This window comes from Amphiura filiformis, chromosome 14 (genome assembly GCF_039555335.1).
Source record: "Amphiura filiformis chromosome 14, Afil_fr2py, whole genome shotgun sequence".
Classification (NCBI taxonomy): Eukaryota; Metazoa; Echinodermata; class Ophiuroidea; order Amphilepidida; family Amphiuridae; genus Amphiura; species Amphiura filiformis.
The window spans coordinates 6885755-6902811 of record NC_092641.1 but is presented as its reverse complement, the minus strand read 5'-3'; the positions used below and the strand labels follow the sequence as shown (position 1 = coordinate 6902811).

The 17057-nt window shown below is 35.6% G+C and overlaps 1 long non-coding RNA gene across 1 annotated transcript in view; it reads right to left on the bottom strand.

Moving 5' to 3' along the window:
- Positions 1-1763: 1763 nt before the first annotated feature.
- The window catches only part of LOC140168908 (uncharacterized), a 130101-nt gene continuing 114807 nt past the window's right edge, over positions 1764-17057 (bottom strand). Inside the window, exon 5 of the long non-coding RNA XR_011861280.1 lies at positions 1764-1930. This is a non-coding gene — a long non-coding RNA (uncharacterized lncRNA). The remainder of the gene's footprint in view (positions 1931-17057) is intronic.

Below are 17057 nucleotides of genomic sequence, written 5' to 3'. Positions count from 1 at the left end.
AAACCTAATCCAAATTTCTAAATGGTGCTATCCATTGTTGTGAAATTTTGACAAAAAGGGCTCTGAACAAGTCATTTTTAACAATTTGACCTGAATATTCCTGCCAAAGATTCCACTTAAGCTTTTGATCTTATCAATCAGCATACTTCAACAGGTACAAGTCATTTCTTCAGAGATTAATTCATATCATGGAAAAAGTTCAAAAATTATCTTCTTTTTCAAAAGAACAATGAGTTGTCATCGATTTAACTAGTGAGTATAATAGTAATGCCATCAATCCACACATCATGAAGTCTTTCCCAACCAGTAGCCAGTCTTCCTTCTCATATATCTCTATGGAGGAAACTGAGGAAGTTAAATTCAACACTTTTGGGTAACTTGGAATTACTTGATTTCCTTCTGCTTTGGAGCACACAACATACTGGCCTGGAAATAGATGCTTCATGGGGAGTATTGTTTTACATAGTGTAAACGATGACCTAAATTTGAACTAGTCAAAAAGAGGACATTCTTTCAAACCTACTTGTTGAAGGTGCTTCCATTTCTGATTTATCTGGTGAAGTAGACCTATTTAACAGAATATTTGTAAAGTTTTTTTAACAACTAAATTGCAAAATTCCTGTTATCGATTGTCCAAATTGTCAATCAAGTGCAACACTTTACTACCCATTTTTCAACAAGTACAAGTCATTTCTTTTTAGAGATTAATTCAAATCACCAAAAAATCCAATATATCTGTATTTTTCAATACGAAATATTCGAAAAAACAATGAGAGCTGTCATCGATTTAACTAGTGAGTATAGTAATGCTATCAATCCACACATCATTAAGTCTTTCCCAACCAGTAGCCAGTCTTCCTTCTCATATATCTCTATGGAGGAAACTGGGGAAGTCAAATTCAACACTTTTGGGTAACTTGGAATTACTTGACTTCCTTCTGCTTTGGAGCACACAATACACTGGCCTGGATAGATATGTTTCATGACAGAATTGTTTTAGCGATGACCTAAATTTGAACTGCACAAGAAAGGGATTTAACAAACTGGCCTGGATAAAGACAGATACCATTCATGATAGAATACTGGCCTATTCCAGTTGTAATCCTCACATCCCCTGTGGAAGACAAGACCTTAATATTCCACACAGGTAGTGTGGATTTCCCCTGTGTGGGGAGACTAAGGTTGTGTCTTCCATGGGGTGTATGATTTCAACTGGGATAGCCCATTTGGCCCCAGTTGATGAAATTCTGGTTATGCACTGCATCAAATCACACACCAGCTTGATACGAATGTCGCCCTCTATACCAGCCTTACAATACATCTCTTTTCCAGTTGAAATCCTTACACCTCCTCTGGAAGACATGACCTTAACTCTCTTCACGCGGGTGTGGACTGCAGACGACATGTTTCAAAAATTTTAAAAATTTCAAAATTTCAGAAATGTAAATTTTCATGACCATATTTGGAATCAGCATGAAAATGCATTAAAATGAGTACAAACAAGCCTAGTATTGATTCAGTAGTTGTTAAGATAGCTCTTGATATTTTGAGAAAATATTTTAAAACTTCAACTTTTTCCGTTGAAGCGCATGGCTAGCACGCAGCTACACAGGGAGTGTGAATTTCAAATGGGGTTACCTGAATGGGCGACTTCATTTGAAATCTACACTCCCTTTGTGGAAGATTAAGGTCATGTCTTCCATGGGGGAGTATGAATTTCAACTGGAATAGCCGCTTGATACCGACTGTTAAAATGTCCTCAAACTATGCAAACCCTGACTGCATCCGATATTAACAGATTCCCGATTTGTGTGAATAAAAGATATCCTTTAAGATCAAATTACCTGTGTGTTGTAAGTTAAACCACTCTTGATGATCACTTGGTGACCAGCCAACATTGACCCAACGCTTTACTCGGACGGAGGAGAATCTGAAAAGACAAAAAGCAACGAGAAAAATTAAGTAATGGTACAACATGAATTGTAAATAATGACTTGATATGTGTTTTTCAGTTTGTTTTTAAAATAAGTGCACTTGAAGCCATATCTAACTGGCAACAATATTTTAATTTTTTTTTAGAGAGACATTGTTGATTCAGTTGTCTGTGTTCTGTGATATATGCAGTAGAAACGCTATGAATTTGTAAGTATGCGTCCTTGAATTGATCAGTTTTATAAAGTGAAATTAAACATGGAAGCTACTAAAAACTGTCAGAAGTACAGTATTTAAGCTAATAAATATAGAAATAAGACTTCCTACTGCACTAGCTTTCAGGTTTAATTTTCAGATTAATCTCCCCAAATGTTGGTTATTTTGTGCATTGAATGTTTTGCCATCAGAGGATGCCAGTTATGAAATCTGGGGTTAAGCCAAAAAATGGAGCTCAAGTGTCAGTTTCTGCTACAAGGGAATTTCTCCCTGACAAATCTGAGAAAAGAAATATTCCTTGTTCTTAGTACTGAGTGTTTTTTAAGTACGCACTCATTCGGTAAACACCATGTTACTATGTTAGTATAAAAGACTGTCAAATTGCTCATTTTCGTGCGCTTCACACGGAATGTACCCAATGAATATTCATATCAAATGTACTGTAAAACACTTTAATTTCTGGTACTTTATTTCGCTGAATCGCCGATATTCGCCATTTTCGCTGGTACTTAATTTCGCGAATCCAGGATTTTGTATTTCACGTCAAAGTTTCCAAATTCTTATCTCTGCATATAGCCAGAAGCTTAAGTGAAAATTAGCCTTACTTTGCTGGGTATTTCCGCCTTACCTTCCCTAAATTGAATGTTGGGATATCTCTAAAATGAAATATGGCCATTGTTTTGTAGAAAATAACATGCAAACTATGATAAAATTACGAAATACTTTTGCCCAAACAACCCACGCCATTATCATAGCCCATGGGGGTGCCATTTTGTTTCACAAACTTTCATTTCTGTCTCATAATTTGTTATTAAAATTACTTCTAAACATTTTAAAATATCTTTTTAAATCATTGAAACAATGAAAATAATATTTTGGAGCCTTGTTTAGAGTGTTACAACGTGAGAAAACAAAGTTGAAAACAAAACTAAAATGTTCTGATTGAACGAGGACTGGCATAATTGATTGATTGATTGATAATTGGTCATTATTTTCTATGCAGCAAATGGATAAACAATACCAATTTCACGATTTTCTAGCAAGTTTTATATGGAGGGTCAATGCTTTGTGGAATTTATATGATCTTTATAATGATATATGAGGCTATTTTGATGATGGTTTCAAGGTAAATAAATAATCTACTAATGAAAATTATGTCACAGACACAGTCACAAAATAACTTTGATGTGAATTCTGTAATGGAAGTTGCTAGAGTTGGGTTGTCAAATTCGGAACCAGTGTGCAAATTGTCTGTGATAAAATTCGCGAGTATTTAATTTCGCGAATCAAAAGCCCTCGCGAAATTCGCGAAATTAAATACCTCGCGAAATTAAGTGGTTTTACAGTATTCACTGAAATTTTTTACACACTGGGTGTGCAGATATCCCGTTAAAATTGGGCTGAACTAATTTTGTCTTTGCCACTAAGAAATACTGCAAGCACTTGTGCTAGCCAGCATTTCTCTTGCATCAGAATAAAATGGCCAATGATATGCCTTGTATTTTATTTAACCCCATGAGAACTACTTGCCTATTGGCCAAAAAGAAGTTTTCATTATCAATTGGACCAATCAGCAATATTGTTAGAATAATTTCACCACACACAAAAAAAATGGGATGAATTATTTGCAAAACTCAATTCTGATTGGTGATCAAAATGAAGATATTATGTAATTGACCAATCAGAGGCAATGTTCGATTGGCAGATAGTGCTCAGGGGGTTAAGACTCCAGACAAATTAACTGCTTGACCTGTTTCCCATTTACCTTGCAGTCAGACAGACAATCAGGGATATCATAAATATTTATTCAAGGCAAATGAAAGAAACTATTAAAGGCCAGAGCGGAAATATACTGCGTTGTCTGAGAGGATTTCGCACTTCGTTTTGTTTTTTGCTTTACTTATTGTCTTAATTTTCCAAGGTGTTTTAATTTTGCTATAAATATTTACTTTCAATTATTTTATATTTGTTTCATTTCTCCCTTTGTCACAATATAGGTGGGGTACTCCAATAGCGGGTAATTGTTTTGCAAAATTGCGTATTTAAAAAAAATGAAGCAAAATTTCCCTCCGAAGTCCCAAAATTTCAATGGAATTTGGAATGAGCTTCCTGCATTTTGTTCAAGTGGCATGATAATATCTGCATTAAGGTGGGACAGGTGTAATTAACACTTTTTTGTGTGGAAAGATCATAGAAACTCTTTACGCGATTCATTGTAACAGGTATAGAATTAAATGTAGAAAAACCGGTTCAATTCAAATTTTATGCATATTAATTAGCTAATTTGCATATTTAATTAGCGAATATTAGCCATTTTTTGAAAAAATGTAGGTCCACTATACAATGTCCTATTGAGATACTTGAGGTGTCAAAATAAAGCTCTCGCAAAGATCTAGTGCATGAGCCTATTTCCAGTAACATCAGGGTGGGTAGGAGGTGTAAAACCTATGATTCAGACATTTTGCTTGTACCAATTTTGGCATATTTGGCCATCTGATTTTATCAATATCTAAGAAATATTTCAAAGTAGGTTCTTGCACTAGATAATGGTCTAAAGAAAATAACTGCCAACTTTCAGGTCTATAGGGGGGTATACTTTTGGAGCTGCATTTTTTCAAATGTCGACTTTCGGTGAAAAAATGAAATGCGTGAAAAACCTATGGCAACGGGTTCGTAAACAAAGAAAATAATAAGATTCTTGTTGTATTTAGCATGCTTTTAATACAATTTGCATAATTTTTCCAGATTTTTTTTTATGTTAATATGAAAACTACATACATTAATGTGTCTAAAAATGACAAAAACTAATTTTTGATGAAATGATGATTTTGGCCTATCTAATTACACCTGTCCCACCTTAAGGCCGCTTAAAAAAAATCACATTCTAATCAGAATGCAAATCACTTGCAATACGAACTGCTTGAATTTCATTTTGACACATCTTCTAATGTGGTTATTTTCCAGTTCATGTAGGAATACGTCAAGACATATCAAATCATCAAAAATAATATTGTAATCTTTGAAGTGCCCCTCTTAAGTACCACAAACCCCCGAGTCTTGGAAAGCGATAATCTTTACCAACCGTATACCACGTAAATGGTAAGCTTACTTAAAAGTCTACAACAATATCTGCTTGTTTACCGAGCGTCTGCGTCTTCTTGCTACACAATTTTCTTTGACGTACAGTCGTTTAATTATTGAAAACCCAAATGATGGATAACCAGGTTTAAGCAAATTTTCTTTGGCGAGACATGACCAAATAAAATGAATACACAGACACACGGAGCCTGGTATTGAGTTAATAATGTTGTGCAACAGGCGAGACTTGCCAAGCAAGAAGGAAGTAACTATGTTTATCATTTGATTGAGTGTACGATTAATTTAAAATAAGCAAAACGTGTCGGGTCTGTATAGACCTTTTTAAATGAACATTGGAAATGTTTGGAAAAACCAGGTCACGTATACCAGGTGCGTAGGCAGCATAATAAAGCGTACGTAAATGTCCTTACGCAAATAGCGTAAATGCTGCACCCAACAAATGCATAATTACCTGGTATTATAAAAGCAGGCCTGTAAGCTGTGTCATTTTTAACAGCAGCTGACTTCGGTAATTTCGATTCGAAAATGTGTATTCTGTGTTTCTCATCTAATCCAGTGTACTATCAATTTGAAAGCATCAAAACTTGTCGGGTCTGAGCGAGAAGGAAGCAACTGTGTTCGATTGACTGTACAATCAAACAAGGCAAAACTTGACAGGTTGTTATTCAGTAAGAGAAGATCTCTTACTCTTCCCACAATCCTTTGCAACATGACGCATCACCTTACTAAAGTCTGCACAAAAAGTAACTCAGCTGTTGTAAATACGCCTACATATTCAGAATATTTCAACATAAAAAGAAGGATGATTTATTTACGCGCATTTTGATACCCCATTTGTCCAATTTTGTTCAATATTGACAATACAGCAGTGTTTTGAAAGAAAAATACCCCAATTTAAAAGTTGCAGTTATTTGTATTGATTTGAAGTAAGCGCGAAGATAACGGTGGGCGTTACGTGTTTACAGTGCTGGCATTAATAACCATTGATCGCTGTAAACTGCAACTTTTAAATTCGGGTATTTTTCTGTAAAAGCACTACTGTGTTGTTAATATTGAACGACATTTGACGAATGGGGTATCAAAATGCGTGTAAATAAATCATCCTTCTCGCTATGTTGAAATATTGTAAAAACAATTATTAGTTCTGAATCTATAGATGTATTTATAACAGCTGAGTTACTTTTTGTGCAGACTTTATATCAAATGACACTCCTATTACATAGCACAGGTTCCCTTTGTTTTCATGTTGAGAATAGACTGGCTAAACATGGGTCGATAGTAAAGAAATAAACAGATTTTGCAAAATCTGGATGTGCTCTGTTCATTGAGATACTTTTTGTCACTATCAACCCATGTTGCGTTGCACTGGATAGTAGAAAATTGAAATGGAAGAAATGCATTGTGGGAAGTGTAATATATCTTCTCTGATATTCTGTAATGTGTTTCTCATCTCATCTGATCAACTTAACTCTCTTCACGCGGGTGTTGACTGCAGACGACAAGTTTCAATTTTTTTTTTTAATTCAAAAAATTTCAGATATGTAAATTTTCATGACCATATTGTGAATCAGCATAAAAAACTCATTAAAATGAGTACAAACAAGCCTAGTATTGGTTTAGTAGTTCTTAAGATAGCTCTTGAGATTTTGAGAAAATATTTCAAAACTTCAACTTTTTCCGTTGAATCGCATGGATAGCACGCAGAGCATTAAACATGCAGCAGGTCTGAGCACTAAGGATGTAAGTGTGTTTATCATTGGATTATTGCACAATCAATTCAAAACAGGCAAAACTTATTGAGTCTGTAATTGTGTTTCTCATCTCATCAAGTGTACAATTCAGCTCAATAGGCCTGTCAGGTCTGTATTTTGTAACATGTTTGTCACCTCACTGAGTGTATGATCAGTTCAAAAGCGTGAAGGATGTTAACAGTGTTTGTTGTTCGAGTCAGTACATATGAGCAGTTCTGTAATGGTGTAAAGAGGTGACATCACCTGGGAAGATATTACAACACTGCTTGTCCCGACATTACACCTTTGCTATGTAACACTGTCACCTGCAGAATGCCCTGATGTGAAGACGACGAAATGGGCAAATCCATATGAAAACTATACTCCCTCTGTAAGAGATTTTGGAAGCATCTTCCACAGGGGGAGTAAGAATTTCAAATAGAATTAGCACATTCAACATTTAAAACTCACCCTCCCTCTGAGATTTGGGCTGAATCTTTCTTAGTGGGTGTATGGAATTCAAATGGAGCTACCTAAATATGTTCATTCCATTTGAAATTCATACTCCCCCTGTGGAAAATATTTCCAAAATCTTCCACAGGGGTAGTATGGACTTTAAATGGAATAGCCCAATGACACTGGGCAAAGTGGCAAGAGACAAATTTGTTACAATTGGTCACTTGTTAACCACCATGCACCTAAATTGCATGTCCTCGATCACGATACGATGATCATTTATTAATGTTTTCATGTACACTGATGTGTCTCTGATAGTGTCTTACCTAGATCTGAAGCATACAACTGTTGCAGTAAGATTTTGATGTATGCAGAGACTGCCTTTTGAGAAGAGTGAGGGCAATCGCTCTCTACTGCTCTCCTTAAACCTGAAATTTAGCTCTCCTTACTTTCTATTGTAAATGCTCTAAACCACTCTCCTTGAAGGCTCCATAACTAACAGCTATTAAATGCTCTCCTACAAATTCCAAAAGACAGTTCCTGATGATGCATTATGATCATCCCCCGTCATTAACTTGTTTGGGTAATAGGTCTTAACCCCCACTACCTGCCGAGTCTAGCATTGCCTCTGATTGGTCAATTACATGATATCTTCACTCTAATCACCAATCAGAATGGAGCTTTGCAAATAATTCACCCTATTTTGGGGTGGTGAAATAATTATTCTAACAATGTTTCTGATTGGTCCAATTGATAATGAAAACTTCTTTTTGACCAATAGGCGCTAGGCAGGTAGTTCTCATAGGGTTAATGCGAGGCAGAAAACACCAACGTGTTACAATCGCAACAACTAGCCTTAAAAATCTTCTTACATTAGAAGAATCGATTCATGTGGAACTTATACAGATGAATGAAACTCCAACAGCAAGAGGCTAGTGTATCGACCACTATGCATACCCATCTTCCTCAATGGGCTATTCCACTGGTAGCACATACACCCCCTATGGAATACATGACCCTAATCTTCTACAGAGGTAGTGTGAATTTCAAATGGGGTTACATAAATGGGTGCATTTGAAATCCACACCCCCTCTGTGGGAGATTAATGTCATGTCTTCCATAAAGGGTGTAGGCTTTTCAATTGGAATAGCTGAATTAAGTCACCACCGGACAAATTTGGATTCTCTTCATGAATAAACAGTATAGACCACGCACCAACACACATTTCCTCATCCAACGCTTTACATATCTCTATAATCTTATTGGACCTCAAGGCAGACACGTCTAATTACAATTTACGGCTGCATGTTGACGCGCATAACACACCGTCGACTGCCCTATATCCTTCACCTGGCCGACAAAACTGCAGACAAATCAATAACGTGGTTCCATTTTCTTGAGAACACCACAACGTTGTTTTCCATTTTCAGCGGAAAGGGGGATATATTTTTTTTATCTGTCTGACCCAATTGTTTTTAAATTCCATTTTGAATGACATTTGATGTGCAAAACTATTCGCCTAGAACAGGAACAATCCAAAATCAATAGCCATGTTCAGACGGACCTTAAGGGTTTGAACCTTCAAGTGTAACGAAATCTTAAGTTGTACCCACATGGTGAAACCCAAGAGCATTGTGCTAGAGGTGTAGCCTCAACTAGAAACAGGTTGAACCATCAAGGGCTTTAGGCCTTGTGTTTTGGATTTTTCCAGGCGAGCAGTGTCAACAGCTCCCCGTGAGGGTGTATTTGGGGGAAGTCATAAATAAAAATTCCCTTTAAAAGGGAAAGCCAGCTTCAATGTACATGTAGAAGAGGTCTTGTATTTGTTTGGATGGAGGACATAAAAAACAGCTCCCCTGATTGTATTGAAGGAAAGTGATATTATAGCTCACACCAAAAGCAGTTAAGAGCTGCAGTAATACATATGATATAGTTTGGACGCTTCAATAATAATTATTTCGTTCCATTTTAACCTCTCCTATTATAGGCCTACTGTTTACACCGTAACCAAGTTATCAAAGTCAATAAATCTGACATGATCACATTGAACATCTAAGCTACTTTGGAATTCAAACAGTCATATTAGTAAATGAAGTTAGCAATATTAAGAATGTATCCGATGTTTCAAATAAACAAAAGTCTAGCCAACAATTAGCGGAGTCTGGTAGCAAACTGATGCGGGAGAATGACACACGATCAAGCAACACAAGTAGTTGTGTCTGTAAATTTGATTTTGAAATCGGCTGAAATAATTAACGATTTGCTTTGTTTTTTGCAAAATGAATAAGGTTTGAACCAGAGCTACTTTTGTGTGAACCACACGCTGGGGGCTACTTACGACCAAGCAAGAGTTAAACACACCACAGTAGTCTGGCATATATAAGATAATTGAGACTTTCTGCCAGCAGACTGGAAGAGTTTCGGGTTAAAAGTAGCTCCCGGTCATAGTGTACAAGGAGCTACTAGGAGCTATTTCATGGGAACAGGTGAGCAAATAGAGCCCACAGTCAGCTTATTTTTGCTCTTGCTTTCTTTGCAAATGATGGCATGTGCATCACTAACCCTAACACTGTTTCCACTTTTTGGCAGAAGGAAAGGAAAGAAGGAAGAAAGAAAGGATGAAGTTGAAAAGAAAAGAAAAGTTGTTGGCTTTGGTCCGGTTAAGAACCACAGATTACCTCGGGTATCATGGACAAGACCGAGGATAGCAAGCAATGTTGGGCTGGGCTGGCCAGCGTTTTTATGGGTGTGTGTGTGTACTGAGCGCCAAGTGTGTACTGAGAGCCAAGGGTGTAGTACCCCCCAATGCCAATCCAAAACTGAAAATTCATGGAAGGTCCCCCCCATATATTGTGTACTCGTATGATTGCAATCATGTGGGATGCTACTATGTGTTGTTCTTTGTGCAGTGAGATTTTGTGGTACTTTACCAGTGTTGGGGTGTATTGCTCAATGACAGTAAATTTAGTACCCACCCTCCTACTCTCAATAATTTATATGAATTCAACTGGAAATGAGAAACTTGAAATATATTACTTTTTGCCTTATTTTCATCACTTTTCACAATAAATGTTAGCAAATATCTCCAGCCAAACCACTCATTATACTAAAGCATGTCAAGTATCCAGACAAGTTTTGGCCATGTAACCTAAAAATAGTCAACTTGTTCTAAACCCTCAGCCAAGTCATCTAAGTATTCAGATCTCAGCAAACACTATTCGGTCTTTCAAGCACACTAAATGTTGCTATTTAAAACCTGAAGTATCATGTTGAGGATAAGTATAACGTTTTGAGACCAAAGAGAACAAAAAATTAAAATCAATATTAAAAAAAAACACTCTTCAAAAAAGTCAACAAATAGGTAATTTGATGCAAGTTGTTTGTGGCCACTGATGACGTTTGGTATATATTGTAATTCATCTCTACATGTAGATCTTATAAATAATGAGAGGCGTATGCCGCATTAATTCACAAAAAGGGTAGTGTTTCCCCAATCATGTACTGATATTAAGTTGATAACTGTGAAGTCCGATCCCGACTCCACATCGCAGCGCGATACCATGCGTGATGCTTTTAAAACATCGCACGATCCAGCAGCCAATCAGAAGCATGCACGGCTGCGATAGCGCAGCGCGATGCAAACAAGTTGAACATTTTTCAACTCCATCACGGACCAAAATTCCCACCACGCGATGAGAATTTTCACAGCCGAGCTCGTAAAAACCTGGTTTCTGATTACAGTTTTTATAGCATCAGTCAGGATTGGGCTTGACACTATCTGTTCATTGGAGACCAAAGGCATCAAATTTGAAATTGAGATAGACAAAAATATAGAAGGAAAAACAAAAAACAATAAAATATATTTACCGCAAAGCACTAAGCATCATGGGATGACTCAAATATCTTCTGTGATGTAAAACATACATCTAGAGAGTCTTTAGTGTAAAAACAATGAAACCATAAAAGATACACTACACAGACTGAAAGCTTTTAAGGTTCTCCTCCTCCTCCATAGCAACACAAACACACAGCTAAAGATGATATCTTAATATGAACGCTAAGTACCACGCCCCATGTGTGTCTCCAGGCGATACAAGTCCTTATGTTAGTGCAAAAATGCTATCAAACTCCAATAGCTGCTTGCATCAGTGTTTAAGATTCTAGTCTTGGGGTGGTGGTTCTTGACTTCCTAGAGCATCTACGACCTTTAAAAAATTGTTTGAATGGTTTAACATAAAAAGAAAAAGTCTAGGATTCTTGGTTCTACAGTTATGAAGTTTTTTGATGTCTATTTTCTTATGTATTTTATTGTTTTTTATTCCATATTTTTACCTTTATCTCAGTTTCAAATTTGCCGCCTTTGGCCCCCATGGACCAGATTGTGTCACATTTGAAATTATTACTTCAAAGCTTTAACATCATACCAATCATGTGCCAGTCACCTTTTTACTAATGCTAACCACTGTGATTTAACCAATTTGGTTGCAATTTTGCCTCCTTTATTAATCAAAAAAGTGTTAGAAAAGCACTATTTCATTCCTTTTTCATGTCAAACATTAACAATTTGATGATTTCATTGTTGTTAATGTTATTTGATTGAACATGTCAGTCAATGTTGGAAAAACATTGATATTTTCCAATACATTGCAACACCTTACTTCTTAGACCATCTCAGTCTCCAAACAAATAATCTGCCTCGTAAGCTTAACATCAACAAGAGTAGGGATGCCATAAACGGCAACCATTGCATATACGACTCTCTTGCACAAACACTAAGTATCATCTAGTCTGATACCAGATTATTTTCACAGCCATCAAATTTTATCGTTTTCACAAAATTAATCGAGCTGAAACTTCTGTACAATTTTAAAGTGATGAGCATGATTTAGTTCTAGACAATTTAATATATTGACAATGGTAATCGCTCATTACAATATAATTAAAGTAGAACTTTGATAAAATGTACTACTTACAGATACATCCATATACATTGGATCAGGCTGATTAAAACATATCTACTTGTAACAACAACAAAAAAGCATAAAAAAATTTCTGAAAAAAGAGCACCCCCCTGTTTTTAGGGGGAAGTTATACCTCCGTAGCCTATCCCTCACACAGCCACTAAAAACATAGTGCCCAGAGCATGCACTCTAATTCATGAATTGGATAGTACAATTAGCCAGCACCTCAGCACCTAACAACCCTGCTACAGCCATACATCACAGTTGTGCAGGAAAATAAAAAAAATATATATATATATATTTCTTTCTCTTTGGTCAATAAATGTTTTTTTAAAGTTGACTAATACACTGGTACTAACATGCCTTAATATTGGGTGGCTAATGGCTCACCAGCTCATTCTAGTCAACACCAAAAAATCAAATCTCAAACAGAACTCACCACCGGTGTAATACTACAGTCATCCATCACAGTTGTACAGAAAAAAAAATCTAATTCTTTCGCTCTCACTGTCTAGACAAGACTTCAAATAAGCACAAATCAGCTTGATAAATATAATTAGTGAATATGTTCACCAAGGCACCTGGTATATGCAGACCCAGCTAGTCAGGACCATGAATTGTTTACTCTGGTTACGCCAAGTTACATCACACCCATGTTCCATCAAATATATTTTTAACTTCTTTAGAGCCCTGCAGCATCTGATCGTTTGCTCAACAGCAGAACTATTTACAGACACTATGTCTATCTATATCACAATTTAACTTGCATCATATAATAGATATGATTACATCAAGTGGTACTTATGTAATTCATTAATACCAAATTACCAATCATGCAAGTTAATTTTTCAAATCACTTGCTAAAAATAATTCCCACTCAATATTTGTTTAAATTGAATACTGAATGAAGTACTATTTTTTTTGCAACTAAAGCAAAGAGTAACAAGATTTTTTAAAGTTATGGCCATGGAGCAGACAATTTATTGTCACTTGAGTGATGTTATATGCAGGTAAAAAAAAAAGAGAGAAAGAGAGAAAAAAAGAAAGAAAACTATATGAGCCAGGGCTGTCAACTTTTGCAGGTATGCTCACAACATAATCCATGACATTAACCCCCTGTGTGCTAATGCTGGGTGAAGAAATTATTTCTTGTGATAAAATTTACAGATTTTTTATTCCTTGTCCGAAACATCCATAATATGGCTAAAGAATAACATGTTTGTTTGCTATAAACGTGTACAGTACTAAAAAATAAAATGCCAGATGCATTTGTTTGTGTGTAATATAGCAAAATGTGTTTGAAATCATAAATATTTACGGCCATATCAGTTGCAAAAACAGGTCAGATGTGAATAATAGATTGGTTTTCAATAAAAAACATTGATTTCATCTTCTTTGTTGTTAAAACAAATTCTATGGGGAAATATTGTGAAATATATTCTGCATTTTGTGCATGAAAATAAAAATTGAATTTTTCATAGAAAAAAATATAGTGTGGTAAAAAATTGCTCCCCCGAAACAAAATCTGTGCTCCTGTAAGTGTTTTGACTATCACTTTGGTTAATTCTACTGGAGAAGATATCAAAATTCAGTCAATACAATAAAATATTTCACTAAAATTACACAAAATACATGAATTCTAATCTAATCTTTGAAGTGCTTGTGCAAACAATTTTAGAATTTTAATATTTTTCCTGTTCTTATTCAAGATCTGTAAACATGAAAAAGGTATTGGCTTGTTGAAAATTCACAAAATATTTGTCTCCACAAATGTGTGAACTTGAATCCAAATCAAGATGGTTCGAAAATAGCTGCATCCCCATGTCACTATACTGCAGCAACCTGAACCTCATAGCATACAGGGCTTAAAATAGAAAGAACTATAAAGCTGTGGATAGTATTCCAGTCCATGTACATACACAATACAGGACTCCTAAAAATAACATAGACCAGGCCACCAAAAAAAGATCTCTTATTTTTAGTTCTTAGCAGGTCTGCTTGAAACTCAAGAGGTCAATCTGGGGTCAAATTTAAGTGTCATGGCTCCCAAATGTGGTCATAATGTACTTTTTCCAACTTTATTACTCTATCCCACATAACATTTACAGCTCAACAAATGTTTTTGTTTGTTGTCTAGGGTAGTAGTACATAGGGAGTGCTATGGGAAGAAATTTTGGAACTCAAATTTTTGCAATGACCAATTTTCATATTGGATTTGACTGTATAAATGCAAGAAAAAAGTTGCAGTTACTTGAAGAGGGCTTCATTCTCGATCTCCAGGGGATGAATTAGCCTAGATTAGATTGACAAAATCTCCATTTTCAAAAGTCAAATTTCATATTCTTTTCCATTTAAAAAAAATTAAAGTAATGATTATTTAGGTTCTAGAACACAATACAACATTACGATTTTCATTACTATTGCAAGATCCTGGTACTAATGAGGAAATATAAAATGGCAACATCAATCGCTTTGAGAAAGCCAGAAGGTTTCTGGCGAAACTGTCAGCAGAAAAACATAAGTTTTTCCTTTGGTCTTGGCAAAGAACTTTAATTAGCTGTTTAATCAACAGACCTGATGAACCTCTTCAGTCATGACAACATTGATGACCACTAAAATTGGTGGAAATGAAGAAAATATCAGTAAAGATGGGAGTTTGCTTGGGCCTTGAATACATTCAAAATAGGCATTACTTTAGGTTGACAAGAGTTTTAGTTTTGCAATTACCATATATATTTGATATCCCCATTTTCAATGTTTTCTGTGTTTTCCAATACTACAATTCCATGATTTTGTTTGTTTGTTTTCACTTTCACCTGATATGGCATAACTACGCAACTATTGAATCACTTTCGGTACCAGACTGATAGCAGCAGTACCATAAATATGACAGCATTCAAGCTTTGACTTACTTTTTGTGGCCAGAATGTTGAAAACATAAAGTGAAAGATATTCTACTTAAAGGAACATTTTCTAGGGTGAAATTTTGTGTAGAAACTGAATCTGGACATAAAAAATGCATAATTATCAACTTGAAAATTTTCCCCATAGCACTGTACAGGCATATTTCTGCCCGAAATCCTCAAAAATGAGTGAAAATTTGCTCTAAAAAAATAAGTCCTTCAAAATGGGGATACTTAGGGCTAAATAAACATAAACTTGCTCTAGAGGGGGGTATTGGCAAGAGCAAGTTTGTGTTTGTTTAGGCTTAAACCTCCCAGTTTTGAAGGACTTATTTTTTTTAGAGAATCCATTAATTTTTTCACGCCCTCAAAATTCTTAGGGGTGGTAGCATATTGCAAGTTATTTTCTTTTCTGTAAATCTAGCTTACTTATTTATTATATTACCATTTAGCTATTGAAATACTGAGCAAAAAGACACTTAAAGCATCCCTATAGCTCATACCATTGTGGAGATATGGCCTTTTCAAATAGAAAATGAGGCGAATATCGTACTTTTTTCCAAATCAATTGTCACCGAACGCTCAAGTTTCTACTGCTGCCACGAAAATAAAGAAATATGTTGATCACATTCAATGCTTTTAATATCACAATTGTACCCTTGTTACACAAATAGTATAGAAAATTAGGCTCTATTTAATAGTTTTCATGTTCATTCACTCACAGGAAATCTGCAAGTCAATTTTTTTGTCACCCCAAAACGGCTATTTTCGGCCAAAATCGGACATAAAATTGAATTTTTCTTGAAATCTATAAACGATAGGAAGTTTTAAGTGCCAAAATCTGAAACTACATGATATTTTACCATTGGAAACATATAAACAATCAAGAATTTTTATTGTTTTCACCCCTAAATAATTTTTTTTCACACTTTTGTCCGCCAGACGTAAGTCAAAGCTTGAACGCTGTCATATGACCTAATTTTCTCTGGTTTTCCTTCTTGCATATAATATAAGTTCCCACGCAAAGTAGTAAATATTTTGCCTTCGTTTAACACAAAACAACATAACCTAATGCTCGCCCACATAACTATATGGGGAATAAGCTCAATACTGAATATAATACCCTTCTGACCACAATTACACTCTGATTTTAACTGTGTTAACAAAATAGATTTCATTTCATGAACATGAATTGACTGCAACATCATTGAACAAACATGTGGAGGCTAAAATGGATGCATTTACTGGTACTACATCTTAAATACCACTAGAAGAGGAAGGTAATTCTACAGTTTAAAATTAACATGTTGGTATTATGGTGGTTTTTTTTTCAATTTAGTTTTAATAACTGCCAGTGAGCATCTACCAATTTAACTTATGAGCAAAATAAAGCTTGAGATTTAATTTGTCAGTGCATAGGTCCTAGTCTCCGACATTACAAAATCGACTACTCTGCCCAAGCGCACTCGAAGGCCACTTTGGGGCTGTACATGCTTTGTGCGTACCCCCCTCCTAGGCTCGAGGAACTAGAGCCAGTTCTATGTATACACTGAATTAAATAAAGCTTTGGACTCGTGTTTGACTACCATAGTGGACTACCATAGTGCTTCTTTATCATCAGGTAACCACAACACAGAAGCACCATAGAGGGTAAAGAGAAAGAAAGTTTATAAATGGAAAGGGCTAAACTGCAACTATACAGCGGAAACTATTTCCATGTCAATGAGTATAACCCAACTCACTGATCGGACTAAATCATG